This window comes from Vombatus ursinus, unplaced genomic scaffold (genome assembly GCF_900497805.2).
Source record: "Vombatus ursinus unplaced genomic scaffold, bare-nosed wombat genome assembly UNPS02007612.1, whole genome shotgun sequence".
In the NCBI taxonomy this organism is placed as follows: domain Eukaryota; kingdom Metazoa; phylum Chordata; class Mammalia; order Diprotodontia; family Vombatidae; genus Vombatus; species Vombatus ursinus.
Window position 1 is genome coordinate 2,260,391 of NW_020947390.1, and position 23,464 is coordinate 2,283,854.

The following is a 23,464-nucleotide window of genomic DNA, read 5'->3' on the forward strand; positions in this document are numbered from 1 at the left end:
TGGAATGATGTGTATCTCATTTTACTCCCACATAGTTTTGATTTATTCCTCTGAATCTGTTTTAAAGTTTTTCATTACATGTGGTGGGAAATAGTGTATTCATTGTAGTAACATGTATTGAAAACAATGTTCTTAAATTTTTATGAGTAATTGTTATTTTGGGACAATTGTGAACAACAGTTTTACCTGTAATAATATTCCAATTACAGTATTTGTTGAATTCTCAAGAACAGGTGTTGTATATGAAGTAGGAGTATTTGTCATTTCAATCAATTAGTAAATATTTATTAAATGTCTGCTATGTTCCAGGCACTGTGCTAAGTACTGGGGATATGAAAAGGGGCAAAAGACAGTCCCTGCCATCAAAGAGCTTACAGTCTAATGGGAGAGAAAACATACAAACAAATACATACAAAGCAAACTATATACAGGTTGAAGAGGAAATAATTAACAGAGGGAAGGCACCAGAATTAGGAGGGGTTCTTGAAGGCTTTCTTTAGGAGGTGGGATTTTAGTTGTAACTTCAAGCCTAGAAGGTCAGTAATCACAGCAGAGGAGGGAGAGTGTTTGAAGCATGGAGGACAGCCAGAGAGAATATCTGGAGTGGAGAGATGGACTGTTTTGTTAGTGGAATAGCCAAGAGGCCAGTGTCACTGGATCTAAGAATATTTGTGAGGTTTAAGAAGACTGGAAAGGTCAGGGGGGGCTAGATTATAAAGGGCTTTGAATGCCAAATAGAACATTTTGTATTTGCTCCTAGAGGCAATAGGAAGCCCCTAAAGTGTGTTGAGTAGGGGGTTGTTTGTGTGACATGATCAGACTTATGTTTTAAGAAAATCACTTTACTGGCTGAATGGAGTATGAATTGGAATGAAGAGAGCTTTGAGGGAGGGAGACCCATCTTCAGGCCATTGCAGTAATCTAGGTGTGAGGTGATGAGAGCCTGCAATAAAGATGGTGGCAGTGTCAGAGGAGAGAAATTTAGCCAAAAAAAGGTAGGTGAGGCATGGGATGATAGTTATAGGAGATGGACAGATCAAGCAAGGTTTTTGAGGATGGGTGAGAGTATGGGTATGTTTGTGTGGTATATGGAAACAGCCACTAAATAGGGATAGATGGAAGATAAGTGAGAAAGTTGATATAATAGAGGAAACAGTGTGCCAGAAAAGATGGGATGGAATCGGATCACTCATGTAGAGGGTTTTGCCTTGGAAAGGAGGAGGGCCATCTTATTATGTGAGACAAACATGGAGGGGAGATAGTGGCAAAAAGCATCTGAGTGATGTGAGTTGAGGAGAAGGAGATGAAGTAGTTCTTGCTGAATGGCCTCAATTTCTAAAAAATGAAATATGATGTAAGGTTCTCAGCTGAGTAGGTGGGGGTTGGGGAGCCATGGGAGATAAAAAGGCTTCAAAAATTGCTATGGTGAATGGGATAGTGAGTTAATTTGGAAGGTGCAAAAGGATTGTCACCAGCGCTGAAGGCCCAGTTGAGATTATGTATCATAAATTTGTGGTGGACTCAGCACAGTTTTTGTGATTTCTATGTAGAACCCTTGCATCAGAAGAAGTTTTGTAGTTTTCCCTTTTGTTGGGAACGTTTCTGCTAGAATTGATGATGTATGAAAAGTATTAGAACAAATTTATCAATGAGGAGGTTTAAATGGTAGGAACTATTAAATATTCAACTTAAAAATTTGCACCATCTAGTGTGGGTACCTCAGTCATGTCCAGAAACAGAATTTTGCAAGACACAAAGGATTAAAGGCTATTATCAATTGAGAATTTTTTTTTATTAAGTGCATATTATGTGCCAAGTGAGAGGTGGAAGGGCATAGTGGATAAGGAAGACCTCAGTACAATTCTCATGTCCCAGACAATTTGCTAAGATTTTAAGCTATAAGTCCCTTAAAGATCTGCATTAATAGAGTACCCCATATCAGTGATTATCACAGGTCTAGTCCAGGTACTGTACTAGTGAAATGCTGAAGACAAATATAAAAGGGAGTGAATGTTTAGCCTCAGGGAGTTCACCTGGATAAGCAAATCCAGGAAGGAAAAGAGGAAGGAAAGGCTTCTTTAAGGAGGAAAGGAATAAAGAAAGGGTTCCAGAGGTGGGAAGGGGGGAGAGCCTTGTAGATATGGGGAAGGGCCAGTCCAAAGACAGAGGTGGGAGATGTTATGGATAAGGGAAGAACCAGCAGATCAATTTGGTTTAGAATGGCGTGGATGGAGACTGGAATACTGTATAAATAGCTCGAAAAGATAGGCTGCAATCAGATTGTGGAGGATTTTAAATGCCAAAGTTTCTTGTGTTTTATTCTAGAGGCACTGGGGAGTCACAGAAACTTCTTGATAAGAGGATGAATGACATGGTCTTTGGGCTTTAGGACTTTGGCTTATTTTTTTTTTCTTTGAGAGCTTTGACAGATCAACATTTAGGATACCTTGTGTTGTTGAGTCATTTTTCAGTTGTGTCCAACTCTTTGTGATCCCATTTGGGGTTTTTTGTTTTTTGTTTTTTTTTTTTTGGCAAAGATACTGGAGTGGTTTGCCATTCCTTCTCCAGCTCATTTTATAGATGAGGAAACTAAGGCAAACGGGTTAAGTTACTTGCCCAGGATCACCCAGCTAGTAAATGTCTGAGGCTGGATTTGAACTCAGAAAGATAAGTCTTCCTGACTGCAGGCTTGGCACTCTATGTACTGCACTACCTAGCTGCCTAAATGATTCTAAATTGATTTCTTTAAATAATTGCTTCAGATTTAAACAAAATTAATTGCTATATCTGGATATTAGTGCTTATGTTCTAAGAAAAAGAGATAGCATAGAGAGAATTTTTACCTCTAGAAAAAATCAGCAATACCTTCTCACTTTGTAGATGGGGAAACCTCAAGAGGGAATACAGGAAGGAGAAGATTCTTTGAGGTACAAGAATAAACCAGAGCTAATTTAACAGGCAGTGACATGCTCTTGTATGAATAAAACATAGGAGCTATTATTTGGTTGTTTTGCTTTCTGATTTTATAAATGGAATGCAGTTTGTAGGTTGTTTATTCTGACATTTATTTCTATCAAGCTGATGCTCAAATAAAAAAATGAAATGTAGCAAAAAGATACATTTATTTGTAATTTCCCCTTACCTCAAGAGTTGGTATTAAAGGAAGGTAAAGTCATGATTGCCACATTCTAGTATTCCTGTGTTCCTGAAAGAATGTTTGAATACAGGGATTTTGTATTTCTTTTTGTTTTTATTGGTGCTTTCACTTTGTGTCTTCTACAACTGGACTTACTAGCTTTGTAACAGAGGTGAGGCTCACTTCATCTCAGAGCTGCAATTTTTCCCTATCTGTAAAATTCAGGTAGTATATGAACTATGCTACAGGGTTTTATAGATGAAACTGCTATGCAAATCTAAAATAAAATACTCTATCTAAAATAAAGTGAACTGCCGCTGCAGAGTTGTTATCATGAATATGATGATTGTGTGTTTCTATACTTTATTGTCAGTGTTGTTCATTTAAAAATTGTTAACTTTACAGATCAGGGAGGATGTTTAAATTATCTCTAGAGTAACATGTCCCTCTTACTTTTATTGAAGCATTATTTACTGTAACATAGTGCAGAGTCCCAGTATAAAACAAATAAGGGATTTCTGCTCTATTCAGTGCATCCTGCCAGGCACGGTAAGGATCATAATGAAGGAAAGGACCCAGGCCTTGCTTTCAAGGAGTTTGTAATCCCAGAGAGATAAGGGATAAGTACATGAGAAGTTAAATAACAAGATGACAAGACCAGACGTGTTATAAGGCAGTTCATGATTAATTGTTTCAGGAGTGTTAGAGAAAATGAGTGCCAGGATTCCAGAAGAGGGAGAGATTGCTAGATTTTGGAGTGGCCTCTCAGCCACATTTAAAAAGAATGTTGACAGGTTAAAGTGTGTTGAGAGGAGGTGGCTGTAATAGGGAGATGGGTAGTGGGCTGGATGACAGGAAGTGGGAATGGAAGTCATACCATTTTGAGGACCAAATGAAAAAAATAGAAATATTTAACTTAGAAGAAGAAAGACAGGGACATAGTTATTAAACTGATCAGGAGAATGCTAGAAGTAATAGTATCCCTAGGTTTTTATTAAATAATTTAATAAAATAGTTCATATTATTCATGTGGAGAAGATGGTGAGATGTGGACTACTCAGTAATAAAATCTGATGAATTCAGAGTGAGTTGAATGGCTGAACTCTAGTCTTTACTAGTTCATTGTCAACTTGGCTGGACTTCAGCACTTGAATGCATTGAGGACCTGTGTTTGACCCTGTTGTGTTTGACATTTTTATCAGACTTGGATAAAAGCATAGGCAAGGCAAGACAATGATTATGTGCTCTCTGTTCCAGGCACTGTGATAAGTGCTAGGATACAAACAGAAGTATAAAGGACAGTGAGGTAAGCCAGTGAGGAGGTTATTACAATAGTCCAGATAAGACATTAGGGCCTGAATTAGGGGGGTGACTTTGTGAGTAGAGAGAGAGATGTCTTGGAGGTAGAAACCGTAAGGTTTTGCAGTTAGTAGGTTCTGTGTGGTGAAGGAAGAGTGGAAGGGACTGAAGTTGTGAACTTAGGTGACTAGAAAGACAGTGTCACTCTCCATAGTAATAGGGATATTTGGAGGACAGGTGGACTTGGAGACAAAGGCAAATGTAACAAGATCCTTGATGGTGATCCTAACCCATCCTTATCTGCTCCTGCTGTACAACTCACTTTACCCCCATACAATCAATCAAAAAACATTTATTAAGTCCCTAATATGTGCTGGGCACTGTGTTAAGGGTTGGGAATACAGATACAAAGAATGAAATAATTCTTATTCTCTCTCACTCTCTCTCTCTCTCATCTTTTCCCCAATTACATGTTAAAATGATTAAAATTTTTAATGTTTTGAGTTCCAAAGTATATCTTCCATCCCTCCCTCCCCTTCCCCCTGACAGTAAGCAATCAGATATAGGTTATATATGTGCAATCATGTAAAACATTTCCATGTGTGTACAAGAAGACTCAAATAAAAGAAAAAGAATGAAAGAAAAAAAGTAAAAAATAGCATGCTTCAGTCTGTATTCAAACAATATCAGTTCTTTCTCTGGAGGCCAAGAGTAAGCTTCATCATTAGTTCTTTGGGATTGTCTTGGATCCTTGTATTTCTGAGAATAGCTAAATCATTCACAGTTTTTCATTGTACAATATTGCTGTTACTGAGTACAGCATTCTCCTAGTTTTGCTCACTTCACTTTGCATCAGTTCATGTAAGTCATTCAGGTTTCTCTAAAATCATCCTGCTTGTCATTTCAACAGTTCTTATTCTTAATGATCTTAATACTAAGGCCAAAAATGAAAAGGTCACTTAGGGGTTCTTACTATCCCAGAATGCTGAGCCCTTTGCCCCAAGGGTTGGGTATTGGTGTGTGGAGAGGGAGGTGGAGGTTGTAGATTTTTTTCAGTGGCATCTTTGCCAGTGCTCTGACTGCGGGTTCCTCATGGTAGATTAGAACTGTATGGAGCAGCATAAGACCTGCTTAGAAGGGGAGAGGTTGAGAGCTTGCATTCTGAAAGAGGGGTCTGAAGTGGGGAGTGTTGAGGAATAAGGGTAGTAGTATAGTTACTTAAAGACAGCTGTTGTGGGGAAGTTGGGATGATGGTCAGATCAGTGTTCCCTGTATTTCCTTTATTTTTTTAAAAAATAAGAGAAACAATTAGCTGTTACTTTTCTGTTAAATGACAGGAACTAAAAGGGTGGCTTAAAACTATTGTTAAATTGCAAGATTCTGTTTTCTGCAGAATAATATCAAAGGTCTCCATCCCCCTACTCCCCTACCCCCATATGTTTAAAGAAAGTTGTTTTAATCTTTGGGAATAGATTTAAAAAACAAACAAGCAACAAAACCTATTTTTCAGGGTTCTGTGTAGCTACTTTTCTATACCTCTTTCATCCATGTCACCTTTGCCAAAATCTATAGATTAAGAATGTTGCTTTGGGGCGGGGTAGTCCTTGAGTCAGCCAAGATCACAGAGGAAGAAGAGGATTATAGTTGTAACCCCCCACCCCCTTTGTTTCCCTGGTGTCTTGAAGATGGAGGACTATGTTTTCTCTTATTTCTGTGCTCATTGGGGTTTTTAAGCATATCTTATTTTTATTGAGTTTAAATAGGCATTTTTTTTCTGCCTCCAAATCAGTTTTTTAAACCATTTTCCCAACAGGGAAGCTGTATGGTCTATTAGTTGCAAGTTGTGAAATCTTCGTTCTATCTTAGCCCTTCTGTAGAAGTTTTTTTTTTTTTTTTTTTTTTGGTGACTTTAGGGAAATCATTTGACTGTATATTGTCTGTTCCTTGGTGTGTAAAACAGGGCTGATAATACTTGGGAGCTTCACAGGGGTTCAGTGAGAGTGGATTCAAGTCTGTAGTGTGTTTTGAAAGCCATGGATAAAAGGAACTCCCTGGGTAAAGTATTATTATTTTATATTGAGGAGCTTTCCTTTTTCTTTGCCCAATAATTTGATTCAAAACAGTTTGCACAGCAAGGTAGTAATATTGACTTAAGAATCCCATTGCCCAGTGTAATCCTGTGCCAGGAATTACTAAACGACAGATGGGCTCAGTTGATAGTATATTCCCTTTATTCGCTGCATATGCAGTGGCACATCGGTTAATAGACCCTCTAGGACTGAAGATATCTCTTGTATTATCAAGATGTTTATGTTTTTGTGTTTTATTTTTTTAACTGTACTACCCCAAACTGATAATTAGCCAAGGCCAGGCAGCTTGGAATTTCCTTATGTTGGTGAAGAGGAAGCTTTGAAAGTCTCTGTGTCGGATTAATGGTGGCAGTCATGGCAAAGAAGCTTGTAGAGGCTGAGGAAACAGTAGGGGAGGATGAGGTAGAGGTTGAGGAAGAGGCAGTAATTATTCAGCGTTTAACCCTTCACAGGCTTACTGGTAGAGGCATAAAGGAGAAAGATTGAGGGCTGACCTTACAGTCAGGAAGACTGGCCTTCCTGTTCATGGCCTTCTAAGAGCTTTGGAAAGACACTGGAAGATTACATCGACATCTAGCTGATTTTCACAGAGAACACTTGAATGCCATGTTGCACAGTTGACAATAAAAATAAATGTGAAATGGAATCCAGAGAACAAAAAAAAAATAGAAATTCTAGATTTCCCTAATTAACAGTTGAAAACAAAAGTCAAGAGTTCCTAGAGTCAAAACAAACAATTCAAAATCAGTCAAAACCTAATATGGAGACTTTAGAAGCAAAGAAATTAGAGAAGAGAGTCTCTAAAGATGCATATGGTGAAACATTTCTTATCTTCTATAACAGAGTAGTATAGATTTGACAGTTAACAAAACAATAATAGCTGAAGTTTTGGCACCTGTGTTTTTATTGAAGTTTATTGTTTATTTTTCCCAATCCTAGAAGCTAAAATTTTCGATTTGTTACCCTTTCCTCATTGTTATTATTGTGCAATAACAAGCTATATAACATTTAAAAGCTAAAAAGCCTCCCTGGTCAGTGGCTTTATCCTTTAAATATGAAATAATAATTATTCAAATTGTATAAGTTGGTGTTTCCCACTTGGTACAGTTGATGTATCATGGAAGAGAATATATGGGTGTGTGTGTATATACATATATATCTATATATATGTATATACACATACACACAATATATGTTTTCCACATTTCTAATTGATTTCATAGTGCACCCAACAAGAATAATTCTACATAAGTTTTATAGGCTCTCTGACTAAGCAACTTAATGCTTAACCATTCTTTCTTTAACTCTGTTGTGCTGTGATAATTTATCACTATGCTGACTAATAGTGTCTATACCAAAGTTACGAGAAAATCATCTGCTTTAAATTTGACTCTAGAAATATATTTATTGAACCATGCCTAGTTTGGGATATAGAGGACTGAAGCAGCTATTCTGCTGACCAACAATGCCTCCTCAGGACAAAAATTTAATTCTAGTTTTGGAAGCCAGATAACTTATTATCATAATGGCCGCATAAGAAACACTGAGTAGCACATGTAAAAAGTTATCAGATATCTGGAGGCAGAGGTTTTCATATTTTCAGTTTTGATTAAAATTTTCCAGATAACATATGTGTCCAATTAATTTTTATGAAAATGCTGACTTAGATAATGTCATGTTAAATTGGGAATTTTGTTTTTTTTTTTTTTTTAAACTGTGCTTATTATTCAGCTGTAAGAGGCAGTGGGACATAGTAGAAGGCTGCCTTGAAGTCAAGAAGATCTGGATTCCAGTCCTACAGCTGAAATACACTGGCTGTGTGACCCTGGGCAAGTCACCAAACTTTAAAGACTGTAATTTAGAAATGAGTTCCAAGTTCCATTGATGAAAGAAGTTTCCACATAAGGAGTTCCCCAAACATGCAATAACAGGTGTGAACCAAAAAAAATATTCAGCTGTCTCTCTGTCTCTCTCTGTATCTCTTCTCTTCTCTTCTCTTCTCTTCTCTTCTCTTCTCTTCTCTTCATCTCCTTCTTCTCTCTCAGTCTCTGTGCCCCTCTCTGTCTCTCCCTACCCCGCACCTTAGGGTTCACTAAGGCACCCCAAGGAAGAGACAGAAGGCAACCTTTGTCCAAACTACAGCTCTCACTGGGACCACCATTTCTCTTTAGACCCTGTTGGAGTACAGCCCAGCTTCCCAAGAACCTCAGGATTAGCAACACTATCACTCAGACCACTTTCTCTACTTTTAAGCCAGCCCCCATAGTTAGTTATCCTCCTAGGAGAGCAAAATCTGTAGAGACTTGACCTGGCAGCTGCTTTTATAAGTGCTGCAGTCCCACCCCCACCACACTAAATAGCCATAGCTACTGAATTTTAGACCCAAAAAAGAAAGTTCTTGCTACCACATTCCTTTGCTTTGTCAGATGGTTTATCATCAGAAATGGATGTTATTTTTATCAATGGAAATAACACTAGAGAAGATAATGAATGAAAAATCACTTACTGAGCCTTTATTATGTGCTAAAGCAGCTTAGTGAAGCTAATAGAGCCAGCCTTAAAGCTTGGAAGATCTGGATTCAAATCACTACCTCTTGTAACATACTGGTGTAATGATTCTGGACAAATCACTTAATCTTTTTAAGACAATAAACGACAAGGGTGGAGCCTGTCTATACTAGTAGAGAAAATTTCTTTACTCAGGAATTCCCCATACTAATGAAATCACAGATCTGGTCTTCTTCACTTACTGTGTACTGCCCTGGGCTTAATATTGGGGATCTAAACAAAGGAAGACAGTCTTTGCCCTTAGGGAACTTACATTCTAATGAGGTAAGACTACTCAGAAAAAGGTATGGTGGCTGGGAGAATGAACTGGGTTAGGTAAGGAAGTCACAAGTGGCCTCGAGGCTCACAGGTTCCCCATCCCTGGCATAGGGCATTTGACTGAAAGGACTTTTTAGGAATGCTGCTGAGGATTATATTATTATTTCCAGATCTAGAGGTAGAAAGTATTGGGGGAAGTTTGAGAAATAATAGAAAAGGTTCTTGGGTAGCAGTGTAGCTTGAAGATGCCCAGAGCAGGGAAGCTTGGTGGGTCTGAGTAGAACTTTATTTTATAGAAAACTCTAAGCAATCCTGAGTGCACCAGGGCTGGAGCTAGAGGGGAACTTTGTAGGCAGGAGGCATGGCATGAACGTGTAGTACAAGAGCAGCAATTCAGTCAAGCAGAGATACATTCCATTCTGCATTCACTCTGTATATCCAGTCATTTGCCAATCCGGGGGGGTACCTGCTTTGTTTCTAGTTCTCTGCTATTGTAAAGAATGCCCTGATGAATGTTTTTGTATGTACTGGACTTTTGCTTCTGACTTTACCTTCCTTTGAATTTATGCCCATCAGTTTTGGGATCACTAGATCCAAATCTGTGGACATTTTAGTCACTTCCCTTGCACAATTCCAAATTGAAATCCAGAATGGTCATACCACTTCACAGCTCAACCATCTATATATCAGTATACCTTTATTCCCAGAGCCCCTTCAACACTGACCATTCCTGTCTTTTGTCATCTTTACCAATTCCACCATAAGCGCTGAAAAGCTCTGAATTGGTTTAATTTGGATTATTATTACTATAAATCATTTGGAGCAAATTTTCACGTGGTCATTTATAGTTGACAGTTTTTCTTTGAAAAACTTTGTTCATATATTTAGTTTGTCTATCTCTTGGGGAATGGCATGTGGTATTATATTTATGTCAATTCCCCCTACGTGTGATTTTTCTTAATGATATTTCATTCACGCTTGTTTCCCTACAGTAATAGTTCTCATGCAGTTCACTGATTTTATTTGAGCAAAAGCTTCTTAATTTCATAGGCAAATTAAAAATTTTTTCACCTTCTATTTTTTGTTAAGAATTCCCCAGCCATAGTTGTCCAAATGACCTGATATTTTTTACTTCTAATTTTTTAAAAAGTGTTATCTGAAGGTGAAATGACACATGTTTATTTTGACCTTACTGTGATGTACTGTGTGAGAATTTTTCTCAAACTGATTTCAAGTTTTACCAGAAGTTCTTGTCAAAAAGAGAAGTGCTTCCCTCAATAATTTATGTTCTTGAGTTTATCCAACACTAGATTACTATGTTTAGTTGCTTCTGTTTCTTGTTTATCTGGAATGTTTCATTGATCTTTTCTCTTTTAAACCAATTTAAAATAGTTTTTTAAGACAACTGTTTTATGATATGGTTTGGTCTGATAATACTGTGCTCCTTTTATTTGTACTTTTCCCTCATGATTTCACTTGCGATTCTAAATTCATTTGTTCTTCCAAATGAATTTTGTTATTTTTTTTGTCTAGTCCTAAAAAGTATCCCCTCAGATTTATACACACTAAATCTGTAAATTAATATAGGTAGTGTTGTCATTTTTATTCTACTGGGCATGGCCAAACCATGATGGTAAACATCTCTTCAGTTATTTAAGACTTTTTCTTAGAGGCAGCATGGCATAGTAAGATAGCTGGCCTCAGAATCCAAAATACATGGGTTCGAATTCTAAAACCTACTGGATATGTGACTCTAGGCAAATCTCTTAACCTCAGTGCTTTAGGCAAATCTTAAAGACTATAGATTGCAATTAAGGTGCTGAAGTAAAAAAAATTTCCTCATCCAGGAGTTCCCTAAACCAATGAAATCACAGGCACAATTTCTGTTCCAGTCTCTACCTTTATCCCCTTATTTCTGTGAAAAGAGTTTTGTAGTTAAGTTTACATAAAGCTTGCATGTGTGTTGGTAGATTGCCTACCAGATATTTTAATCATTTTTTAGTTACTTTGAATGAATTTTCTCTTTGTTATCTTTTCTCTCTGGTTTTTGTTAGTACTGCATAGAAATGCTAATGATTTTCCTAGGCCAATTTAATCAACAATAAATTCACCAAATAAGGCATGCCATGGTTTTTCTGCAAGGCCAACCATTTCCTGAAAATATTGCCTAGTAAAAAGTGAACAGAACCACTTTTTCCATTCCCAAGATAATTTTGAACGACACTGGAATATGCCTTAGGGTATCATGTTATAATCAGTAGGAAGGTTAAAAAAAAAAACAAAACACATTTGTAAAGGTTTATCAAGACTAGGACTTGGCTATTTGTAAAGCAGGCTCCTGGGCCTGCAACAATTCACAAACTGTAAGAAGGAAAACAAATTATCTAATAAACTTTAAAGAAAAATTTGTTGGTATTTATGACATTTAGTGAGTACTTTATCAATCACCTCAAATTGTTCAGGTGAGTGGAATCTATGGTCAAATACTGGTGACATACAAACTGGGGCATGGTACTGTGTAATAAGAGCACTTCATTACTTGGCAGAAAATTTGGATTGCAGTCTGGCTGATAAGTAGCTGTGGCATTTGTCCTTTCTTGGACAGTTTCCTCATTTGATACCTTTTACCTGAGAAATTCTATCATTATGTTCCTGTGAAATAGCTTAACAGTTTACTTTTGTGAATTAAGAATTTTATAAGAAAATGTAAAGAATGGCATGGAAAGTCAAATTCTTTTTTCTCTTTTCATATTTATTCTCTCTGCATGGGTAGAGTCTGCTTCTTTTCCCTCCCCTTCTTTTTTGATTTCTTCCTCCAGATGCTTGCCAAATTCTAGAAGAGGAAATGCCAAAAGTGGCTCTAATAAAACAGTTACTTTACATCATCATGTTTTATGTTTTTTTTTACCAGAGTGATTATCATGTATAATCTTTTTTTTCCTGACGTTATTATGAAGAGCTAGAACTATAAAAAGAACTTAGAAAAATGGAGAAGGGAAAATTCAGATGTAAGATCCAAAAAATTTTAGTTCTTTTTTTTATTTTAATAATTTATATTCTAGGGAAATCTGTATTTAGCTCAGTAGAATGACAAGAAAGGCCTGAAATTAAATGATGGAAAACTGATTGTGTACCCTGGATAGAAATCAGAAACTTGTTCAGTTATAATTCACAAAAACCAAGTTCACTCTTCAATTCAATAAACATTTATTAAGTGCTTACTATATGCCAGGCACTGAGCTAAGCCCTAATGCCCAAGGGTATACCAGTTGTATTGTCCCTGAACAAATTTAGGCAATAGAGAGAAGGCAATAGAAGAGGATTTTCAAGTCCGAGGACCTGAGTTCGAATAAATTCTGGCTCTGCCACTTACTGCCTTTGTGATCTTAGACAAGTCATTTGCCTTCCCTTGTGTGTGTCTGTTCGTTATCTGTAAAATTAGGGCATCGGACAAGATGACTTCTAAGGTTCCTTTCTGCTCTAAATCAAGGTATCAGCACCAAACTGGTGATCTCAGCTAGTTGGTAATCGAGTTAGGATTTTGCATGTGAAGTCTGGAAGATGACTTGAGTTCAAATCCTGACCTTGACACATACAAGCTATGGGATTCCTGGCAAGTCATTTAACCTCTCAGCCTCATTTCCTTGTTTGTTAAATGATGGTAATAAGAGAACCTAATCTTACAGGGTTACAGTTCAGTTGTTTTTCAGTCATGTTCAGACTATCCCTGAACCCCTTTGAGGTTTTCTTGGCAAAGATAATAGAGTAGTTTGGTATTTCCTTCTCCAGCTTATTTTATAGATGAGGAAACTGAGGCAAACAGGATTAAGTGAGTTTCCCAAGGTCACACAGCTAGTAAGTTTCTGAGGCCAGATTTGAACTCATGAAGATGAGTCTTCCTGATTCCAAGCCCAGTGCTCTATCCACTGGACCACCTAGCTTTCCCTGTCTTACAGCATTATGAGGATCAAATTAAATGCCATATTCAGTATTTTGCAAACCTTCAAGTCCTACATAAATTCAAGCTGTTATTATTACTGTTAGGATATTAATGTAAGCATATTATAGTATTGTTTTTATTATTCTTGTTTGTAATAATAATACATAATAATGATAATAAAGGACAGCACTGAAATTGCATGCTACTTTTTAGGGCTTTGAAAGCTTTTTTTCTTTCTCACCCCCTTCTAAATACAATTCGTTGCAATAGCTACATAACTTTCTGGTCTAGGAACTTCTGGAGAGGTATTAGGGCCTTTCCTGTATAGCTCTTGCCTAAAGCTAAATATAAGACTGCTGTGTGTGCACACCCCCTCAGCAGCTATCCTTGAACCTCAGTGGAAGAATGATACATCTTCTAGTGACAAAACGAATCATCATCTTCTTCTCAATCACCAGCCCCCAACCTGAGCCTCCTAATTCAGTTAGAGCCTTAGTCATCTTTGAGTTCTCCTTCCTTATTCTCTGTCTTTAATCATTACATGTCATGTCTTCACTTTTGGAACCCATTCCTTTCTTTCCAATTTCTCTGCTAAGACCTTAAGTAAAGTTCATTCTTATTTCTTTTTTTCTTTTTTTGGCAAGGCAATTGGGGTTAAGTGATTTGCCCAGGGTCGCATGGCTAGTAAGTGCCAAGTGTCTAAAGCCAGATTTGAACTTGTGACCTCCTGACTCCAGGGCCAGTGCTATATCCACTGTGCCACCTAGCTGCTCAATTCACTCTCATTTCTAAAGCACTTCCTAGATGTAGAATCTCCAAGGTGCTGGTCAGTGTGTCTTTTGCCCAAAGATTAGCTACTAGCTTATTGCTGGAAGGTTAGGTACGGATTGCTGAAATTATATAGAGAATATAGAGAAACTGTGGTGGAATCCACAGGCACATAGATTTTAGAGCTGGAAGGGAATTTAGAAGTCATTAAAACCAACCTAATTATTTTACAAGTATAGAAACGGAGGCCTTGAGAGGTAAAATGTCCAAGATCACAAAGTACCAGTGGCAGAATTTGAACTCAGGGTCCTCAGACTCCAGATCCAGTATGCCTTCTTATAGTCTACCTAAGCATTGCCGTTCCAATGAACTGTTGCTAGTTTATACACAAGGGTACATTGTCTTTATTTTAATTTATGAATAAAAGTTATATGTGTGAAATCAGAAAGAAAAACTCACCCTAAAGGAAAAGCTACATAGATATGATACATTCCAAATAAAGGTCAGTACTCCAAATTTTGACTGACTGTTTAATAACATTTGAGCAAATCAATCTGGGGAAAAGATGCTCCTATTTGGTAAATCCTCAGTTACAAGGAAAGTATGGAATATAGGAAACAAGTTTGTTTTTTTTTAAAGCACAGACCTAATTTGACCTCCTTTTTAAAAAAAGTGCTTGTAATTTTCCAGGCTCCTTGAATGAAAACTATGACAAATAAAAAGGGGAGGCTTGCTATAGATTAGGAGTTCTTAGTCTTTTTTGTGTCCTGGACCTTTGGCAGTCTGGACTTGTGGGCCTCTTCTCAGAATTATGGTTTTAGATGGTAAAATAAAACATGTAGGATTACTACAAAGAAAACCCATTATATTAGAATACATTTATCAAAATAAATTTTTTAAAAAGACCACAGGTTGTAACATTCAAACTCAAATACTATTTTATTTTAAACATTCAAACTCAAATACTATTCTAGATTCATCTTCTTTCCATATGAGAGAATATATTAGTTGGTCTTCTGGAATTATGATGGAAAAACTCTAGGAAAAAAATAATTTTTTTGAGGCTGTTTAGGCCTCAGACATTAGTCTGCTGCAAACTTCTGCTTTGTGGTAGAAAATAAAGAAAAATTTCAGGTGTTTTGGACAGTTTTTGATCCCACCTCTTCACCAAATCATTGATGCTCCCTCCCTTATTTATAGCAGATCTGTTCACTGCATGATCTTTTAAAAAATACAATGAGACAGCTCATTCTGTTCATCATTAAGAGAAAGAGCTCTAGCTCTTTTCAGCTAATAGATCAATTGGAATTTCTGAACTCACAGTGAGTTTAAATCCTTAAAAACATACTTTCCCTGTTTGACTACACAAAAGCTTTTATTGAGACAGATTTTTTTTTCTGTTTATAATTTATTATAATGTTCCTAGGAGAGGTTCCTGCGAGTGTTTTCATTGTGATCAGGTTTTAATAAGAATAATCTGTCTGGAAAATGTTTTGTTAAAGTACTAAGGGCTGAAAAAATCTAGCATGTTAGTATAGATCTTTTATGGGATATCTGTTTCAAAAATGTAAATTTAAAGAAGTAATGTTGATAATCCATAGAACCAAGTGAGTCTACATAGTTTTTTTCCCCCCTCTTTGAGTTCATCTGTTTTTCTCCTTTCCCCACTTTGCTAACATAGTTTGCTTACAGCTTGTGTACTGAAAATGCTGCCAGGAAGAAGGGTGAGCAAAACTTGTGTTTCCCATGACCCTCACTCTAATGTTGTTCCAAGGGCTCCCTACTTGGAAATGCCTTGATAACCACATTCATTCCTGACATACCCATCCTCTCCCCCCACCCCCTCACACAACACTAAATGCCATATGACCCCTAGTCTTCCTGTGGCTCTCTTGCAAGGGCTGAAGATTTTTCACCTAATGCACTAAATGCATGTTAATATGAGTCTGTAAGCTAGTCATCCATAGTTTTCAATTCCTTTATTTCAAAGATCTTTTCTAATTGTTTGTGGATTTTCTTCCCTAAATGAAATTTGAGGGTTTTTTTGTGAAATCAAAATCTTTCCTGTCCTGCCTTCCTTCCTAAAATTACTTCTATTTATTTTGTGTATACTGATGTGCACATAGGGTTGCCTTCAATAGAATATAAGCTGTTTTATGGCAAAGACTGGTGGATTTTTGTCTTTGTCCTTAGCATCTAGTACAGTGCCCAGTATATAGTAGGCACTTAATAAATCCTTGCTGATTGCTTGGTTGATTTTTACCCTCTAGCTAGCTCACATGATTTTTAATTGGTATTACTTAAAAAACCAGGTTCACCTCTTTTTTGTTAACAGCAAAACAATAAACTAAAACCCCATTTTTAAAAATATGGTTCTGTGTAAACTTTTCTTTCATGTTCATAAAGAAATCTTAAAACCTTTCAGATGCTCTTCGTTTCCCCCTCTATTTGACTAGATCTGGAATTAAAAATGAGCCAGGTAAAAGTAGACTTTTCTTACTCCACAGCCCTTCTTCTCCCCACCCTCTCCCAAGAAAATGATAGGAAGTGCTGCAGTGTGTGTGTGTGTGTGTGTGTGTGTGTGTGTGTGTGTGTGTTTGGGGGAAGGGTGGGAATGGGAAAGGAGAAGGAATGCTTACAAAGAGGACAGGCTATCTCTCTAGTGGTGCCTGTAAATTAAGAGCTCCTGGTCCCTGGCCTGGAATGCTTGATTGGATCATCTCCTGCTGTCATTGCTGTCTGAAAGAAAAGCCTATCTCCTTACTACAGAGGAGAAACAACTGCCAGATATTGACTTAATTTGCTAGGGCTTGAGTGAAATTTTAATTTTCTTTACCTGTTAAAAGACTCTTCACCTATTTTGTGTCATAGACCCCTTTGGCAGTCAGGGGACACCTTTTCACCATAACCCGTAAAATAAAATACATAGAATTACCAGGAAAACAATTATATTTTAATACAGTTATTAAATGTATATTTTTTAAAAAAGCAAACAGGTCCAAATTAAGAACCCTTACTCTAAGGTAAAGAGTATATTTGTAGTTCTTTCTCTTTCTCTCTCAGGGAAACCAGAGGCAAATTCTAGGGAAGTTGTGGAAAGCCTGTTACATCCCTGCCTGTGGGCTCATGGGGGAAAATGAGGCCTTGTCTCGTTTTTCTATAGACTACATTTATGGAATCACCAGAAGAAGTAAGTCTGTAAATGCCAGTTAGGACATATCCACAAGGAAAAACTGCCCTTGGACACTCATTGTAACCTCTTTCTGTTTCCCATGGCAATCTCAAAAGAAAGAGCATCAGAGTGGGAGTAAGATGACCTGTGTGCTGTAATCAGTTCTGCCATTAATTAGCAGAGTGACCTGATTTTGTAGCTTCTAATATGTTCTGGTCTGTGAAGCCAGGTTGTTGTTCAGTTGTTTCAGTCGGTGTCTGACTCTTTGTGACCCTGTTTGGGGTTTTCTTGGCAAAGATACTGGAGTGTTTTGTCATTTCCTTCTCCAGCTCATTTTATAGATGAGGAAACTGAGGCAAAGAGGGTTAAGTGACTTGCCTGGGATCTCATGGCTAGAAAGTGTCCGAGGCCAGATTTCAGTTCAGGTCTTCCTGACTCCAAGTTTGGCACTCTATCCACAGTGTGACCTACCTGCACATGGGAAGCCAGATAGCCGGTCTTGTTAGAATTATTCCTAAAACACTAGTAAATATGCCCTGATTGGGACTGGAGGGGCACGCAGATGAATAAAATGAACGAGGTTTAGTAGGGCCTGGTCTTAGATATCCTTTTATTGACCGATAGCAACCTTTTTTCTTCCTGGTTCTCAACCCTGTGCTTTAGATAAAGGATTTTGTTAGGTAATTGACCCTGTCACATAAGCAAAACATAAGTGATGTCAGTGAAACATAATTATGCAGGAAATATTTTGGAATATTTTAAAAGAAAGGTAGCAAGCAGGATTCAATTACTGTAACATTTCTAGCTTATTGGGCAAAAGAAATCTCATTTAAATAAAGATGTAAGCAGTTAAAAAGCATTCTTAAGTAATATCCTTTTAGCACTATGGTATAATAATGAAAAGTCATGTATACTGAGTGTGTTTGGCAAGGTAGAAAATGTGTTGGCTCTGGAATCAGGGACCTGAATTTGGATTACAGCTCACCTAGTTAACTGATCTTGACTTAATCCCTTTATGACTTTAGTTTTCTGACCTATGAAAGTAGAGGAATGGACTAGATGATCTCTAGGGAATTTCCAACTCTAAATTCTGTGCTGTCATACACATTAATGCTACTCTTGAATTCCAACTCAAACCCAACTGGCAAAGATGACAGAAAGGAAAATGAAACATGTTGGAGGGGCTGTGGGAAACAAGTACATTAATTGCATTGTTGTGGAGTCTTGAATTGGTTCAAACGTTCTTGAAAAAAAAATTTAGAACTATGACTAGAAAGTTATTAAATTGTGCACATCCTTTTATCTACTATTAGGCTTATACTCCAAAGGGATCAGAGAAAGCAGAGAAAGACCCATTGCTCTGTGTGTGTGTGTGTGTGTGTATATATGTATACGTGTGTGTGTAAATAGCACTTTATGTGGTTGCAAGGAATTGGAAACTAAGGGGGTACTCATTAGTTGAGAGGAATGGTTAAATGTAATATTATTGTGCCATAAAGCAACAAAAAGGATGGTTTGAGAGAAATCGGGGAAGACCTATATAAATTGATAGAGAATGAAGAGATAACCCAGAGAATAATTTGACCTTTAACAATAACATTGTTAATAGGAGTAATTTTGAAAGATTTGAGAACTCTGAGCAGCATGATGATCAACAATGATTTCACAGAACTGGTGTTGACAGCTTCTTAGTTCCTGATAGAGAGGTGATAGATTCAGCATATAAAATGAAATGTTTATTTGTGAGCATAGCCAATCAGGAAATTTATTTTACTTGATTTTACGTAATTGTTACAGAGGTTTTGTTTTTCTTTCTCACAGAGGGGGAGTGGAGTGGGAAAGAGAGAAAATATGTGCTTATTAATTGAAAATAAACTCTATTATTTCCCCAGAAATCAACTGAACTTAACACTGGAAGCCTTGCCTTTCTTGTTCTTTGTTAGGTTGCCTCCAAAGCTCTGAGACCCGGTGAGCGTATATAAGAAAGACTAGACTCCAGTTACGTTTTTCAGGGCTTGCAGCATCTTTCAACTATGGATTTCAAAGTTTCTCATTCATTTCTGCTGTTGTTGTCTTTTCTAGACATTGTGAACATTGAGTAATATGTCTCTCTCTCTCTCTCTCTCACACACACACACACACGCGCACACACACACACAGAGCTTGATTATGTTTTGACAGGTGAAATACCTTGTTACTGATGTGGGAGTGATTCCTGAATCAGCTCTATATAGTCAAATCATTGACTAGTTAGAGTAAAGGTAAAATTAACACAAAGCTAAAAGAAAGAATAAAAATAAGAAAAATGTGTGGCATGCAGTTAAGCAATTCCATCCTGATATAGTCAAGTGAATTATCAATTATAAAAATGTGATCTCGACAGAAGTGGCGCCTGATTGTAATAATTTCATGAGTAAACTGAAAGAAAGTATAAAAAGCATTGTAGTTAGCTAAGACTTGCGGCTTATTTGCCAAGTGAAAATGTCAGCCAAAAACTCATTTGTAAAATCGTAGAATATATTAAGGGAAGATTACTAGCAATACTGCCTTATAAAAAAAGAGAGAAGCAGTGGAGGGTGAAGTCAGTTTAAAGAAAGCTTAAAGAGAGACCAAACCAAGCAGTGTTATCTTAAAGTAAGACAACAAGCAAACAACAGGTAGAAAAATCTGCAAAGACTTTCATGACAAACCTTTTACCATCAAGGAATGTGTAACCATCATGTTTGGACTTTGGCATCATAGTTTGAGATCGGCTTCTAGAGTCTTTCACTAAAGGGTACAAAGAGAGAGGAAAGCAACTCAATTAAATTGTATACATCATGAGTTAATGATGAAGACAGCACAATTGTGAGGGTGTTCACTGGGTAGCTGAAGAATGGCAAGATAACTAAGGCATGGAAAAAAATTCACAGACTATTCATATGTAAAAATTAAGGTGACCAGGGTTGAGGAGAAGGAACTAATCACCTAAAGTCTTGCTTTCACATTTCTTTAACATTTTTATGAGAATTATCTTCACATACATTGAGAGATGAGGGTATTACTAAGGATCAGGCAAGTTTGTCATGTAACATGCCACAAATTACCATTTCTTTACTATGACACAGTTGACCAAAAGATGTGGAAAATGCAAGATCCCTTCACGTTTTCTTTTTTCCCTGTATTTTTCCAGTGAGTTTTATTTTTTGTTTATGATATTTAAAAAAAAAGCTTTTGATTTGGTAGAGCAAAATGTCATTGTAAAGGCATTTCTATGAGGTGTTTCCACATGCAGGGATCGAAATTATGTCATATTCCTTGAATATAAAACCTCAGAGATCATAATAGCCTTATTTCGCAATCCTCTGATCATCCATATTGGGCAAGATGTAAAACAAGACAATGTATGTTTGCTGAAGGTGCTTGCCTTTGGCGAGATTCCCTACAGGTGCTGAGAGTTTCTTTAAATGCTCCTGTTGGCAGATGACATTGTACTTGTTTGGATCTGGCCCTGGACCATTGATGAGTGTCATGGACAAGTTCCATACCCTTTCCAAAGAGTTTGGCTTAACCAGCCCCAAGGGGAAAGCCAAGTGGGTGACAAAAGCCTGCTGTCGAGACAACAATGCACATTTGGGTGTATGCACTTCACAGGTCCATCCAGTGGTGTACACATAATGACAAGAATCTCAGTGATCCAGTATGAATGGATGGTAAAGTGGGTCCAGAATTAAACAAGGGGAAGAGATCTGGCTTCTTTCCTTAAGGGAACTTGAAGCACTCCTTTGATGATTGTAGACTTTCCCCTTTGAAATGAAAGACCATCTTTTTAATACTAGTAAGCTATCAGTGTTATTATGTGGAAACCAGTTATGGGATGCTACAGTTGCTGAATAATTAAATTAAGTATCATTCACAGGGCAGTGGGTGGGGAAATAGCAGTTCCTCTGGAAGCTTTGGGAGTTTTAGTGACTCAATATGAGTCAATAATGTAATGATAGCAAGCAACAAAACTCAAGGAGTCTTGGACTACTTTAATAGAGACACAGCTTCTAGAATGAAGCAGATAATAGTTCCTCTGTGTTCAGCTTTGGATAGATCAACTTTGATTAGTGTTCTGTGCAGTGGTAGGGTAGCTAGGTAGTGTAATCACTACAGTAGGGGTGAGGAGCCCCCGCAAAAAAAGTTTGGATTCAGTCAAAGGGCTGCACTTGAGGACCTAGACATTCCTCACCCCTGGACTAGAGTATTGATTTAGGAAGACCTGAGTTCAAATTTAGCCTCATCTACTAGCTGTGTGACCCTAGGAAGGTCACTTAACCTTTCCCAGCTTCAATTTCCTCATCTGTAAAATGATGATAATAATAGCACCCATCTCCCAGGGTTGCTGTGAGGATAAATTAAGATAATATTTGTAAAAGATCTCTGCTAATCTTAAAGCACTATGTAAATACTATTTTTATTGTTGTTGTTGAAACAGTTTAGATAGATTATTGACAAGTATTCAGAGTTGGTGATCCAGATGGTTACAGTCCTAGAGGACATGCCATACCATAAAAAGTTAAATAAAGTAGGAATTTTTAGCCTGGATAATAGAAGACTTGGGGGGGGGGGTGGAAGGCAGAAAGATGAGGAATACCATTAATTGTTATTTAGATATTTGAAGGGCTCCCACGTGGATGGAGAATTAGATACTTAACAGAGTATTTCAAAATTGGAATGGGATGCCTTGAGAGGCAATGGGTTGCTTCTCAGTGGAATACTTCAAGCACTTGTCAGGTATCTTATAGATGGGATTTTCATCTGTGAGTTCACTAGATAACCTTCAAGTCTCTTCAAATCTATGATGCTGTGATAAATTGATGAACCACTTAGACCCTTTGGGTCTAGCCATTCAACCAATTACACATGTAACTAACTGTCATGTCATCTAGTTTTCCACCTTTTCCATATCATGAGAAACTTTGTCATACTCTTCAATCCAGTGACACCGGCTTCCTTGCTGTTCTGTGGGCAAGACAATCCATCTCGTGACTCTGTGCGTGCTTTGTGGCTGCCTCCCCCATCCCTGGAATGCTTTCCCTCCTCAGCTCTGACTACTGACCTCATTGGCTTCCATAAGTCCCAACTAAAATCCCATCTTTTAACAGAAGCCTTCCCCAATCCCTCTTAATTCCAGTGCCTTCTGGTTAAGTATTTTCTGCTTATGTTGTTTTTGTCATTGTCGTTGTAGTTGTTGTCTCACCCATTTGATTGTAAGACTCTTGAGGGCAGGGACTGTTTTGCTTCTTTTGGTATCCCCAGCACTTAGAATAGTACCTGGTATATAATAGGTGCTTGATAAATGTTTATTGATTGAAATGCTTTGCCAGAATCTTTATAATATGTATTTTCCCTGATTTGTCAGTCCAGTAACCCTATCAAAAGTTAAGTCAACACACATTTATTAAATATCTTCTTTGTACCAGGCACTTTTCTATGTGCTGGAAAAGGGAGTAAGGTTAATCTAACATGACTTTTTATTATTTACTGATTTTTTTGCAAGTAGTTCTTCTTTTTCTAAATGCTTATTAACCATTTCTTTGATCATATGCTCTAGAATTTCACCAGGAATCAGCTAGGCTCCCTGGAGTTTACTGACTTTGTTTTCTTCCCTTTTTTTTTGAAAATCAGGACACTAGTTGACTTCTCTCCAATCCTGTAGGGCTCCTCCAGGTGTTTTTTTTTTTTAGGACCTTTCAAAGATTATTAGTTAAGTAATCATACCTGAAAGTTTTTTTCATTACCCTAGGATATTATAGTTCATCTGGACTTGGTGATCTGAACTTATAAAGAGTTGCTAGAAGGAAGGGTGAACAACAGCTAGGTGATCTCTTACTGTCTCCTAACTTATCTTGTGTTTCAACTACCTACTGGCATTTTCTCTTCTATCCTTTCCTCTTCTTAGATCATTATCCTTGTCAGGAAAACTGGGAAACTCAATAATAATTAAACCAAAGGAGGAACCAAAGGAGTGCCTCAGGGATCTATTTAACATTTTTAAGTGCCTTGGATAAAGATAATAGATGACATTCTTATCAAAGTTTCATATGACACAATGGTGGGAGGAATAGCTAACAATTTGGATGACACGAGTTCAGAAAAGATCTTGACAGACTAGAGTTTCAGGCCAAATCATGACATTTGATGGAAATAAATGTAAAAGTCGTGTGTGTGTGTGTGTGTGTGTGTGTGTGTGTGTGTGTGTGTGTGTG

The 23,464-nt window shown here is 37.3% G+C and overlaps 1 protein-coding gene across 3 annotated transcripts in view; it reads left to right on the top strand.

The window, feature by feature from the left end:
* ARHGAP42 (Rho GTPase activating protein 42) overlaps nucleotides 1–23,464 on the top strand; it is a 383,988-nt gene that overhangs the window by 37,285 nt on the left and 323,239 nt on the right. Inside the window, exon 1 of one of the 3 annotated variants that reach the window (XM_027849545.1) lies at nucleotides 8,356–8,456. The exons of the other annotated variants lie outside the window; for them this stretch is intronic. The gene's annotated coding sequence lies outside the window, so the exon portion shown is untranslated. Of the gene's footprint in view, nucleotides 1–8,355; nucleotides 8,457–23,464 lie in introns of those variants that run through there. 3 annotated transcript variants of the gene reach the window in all.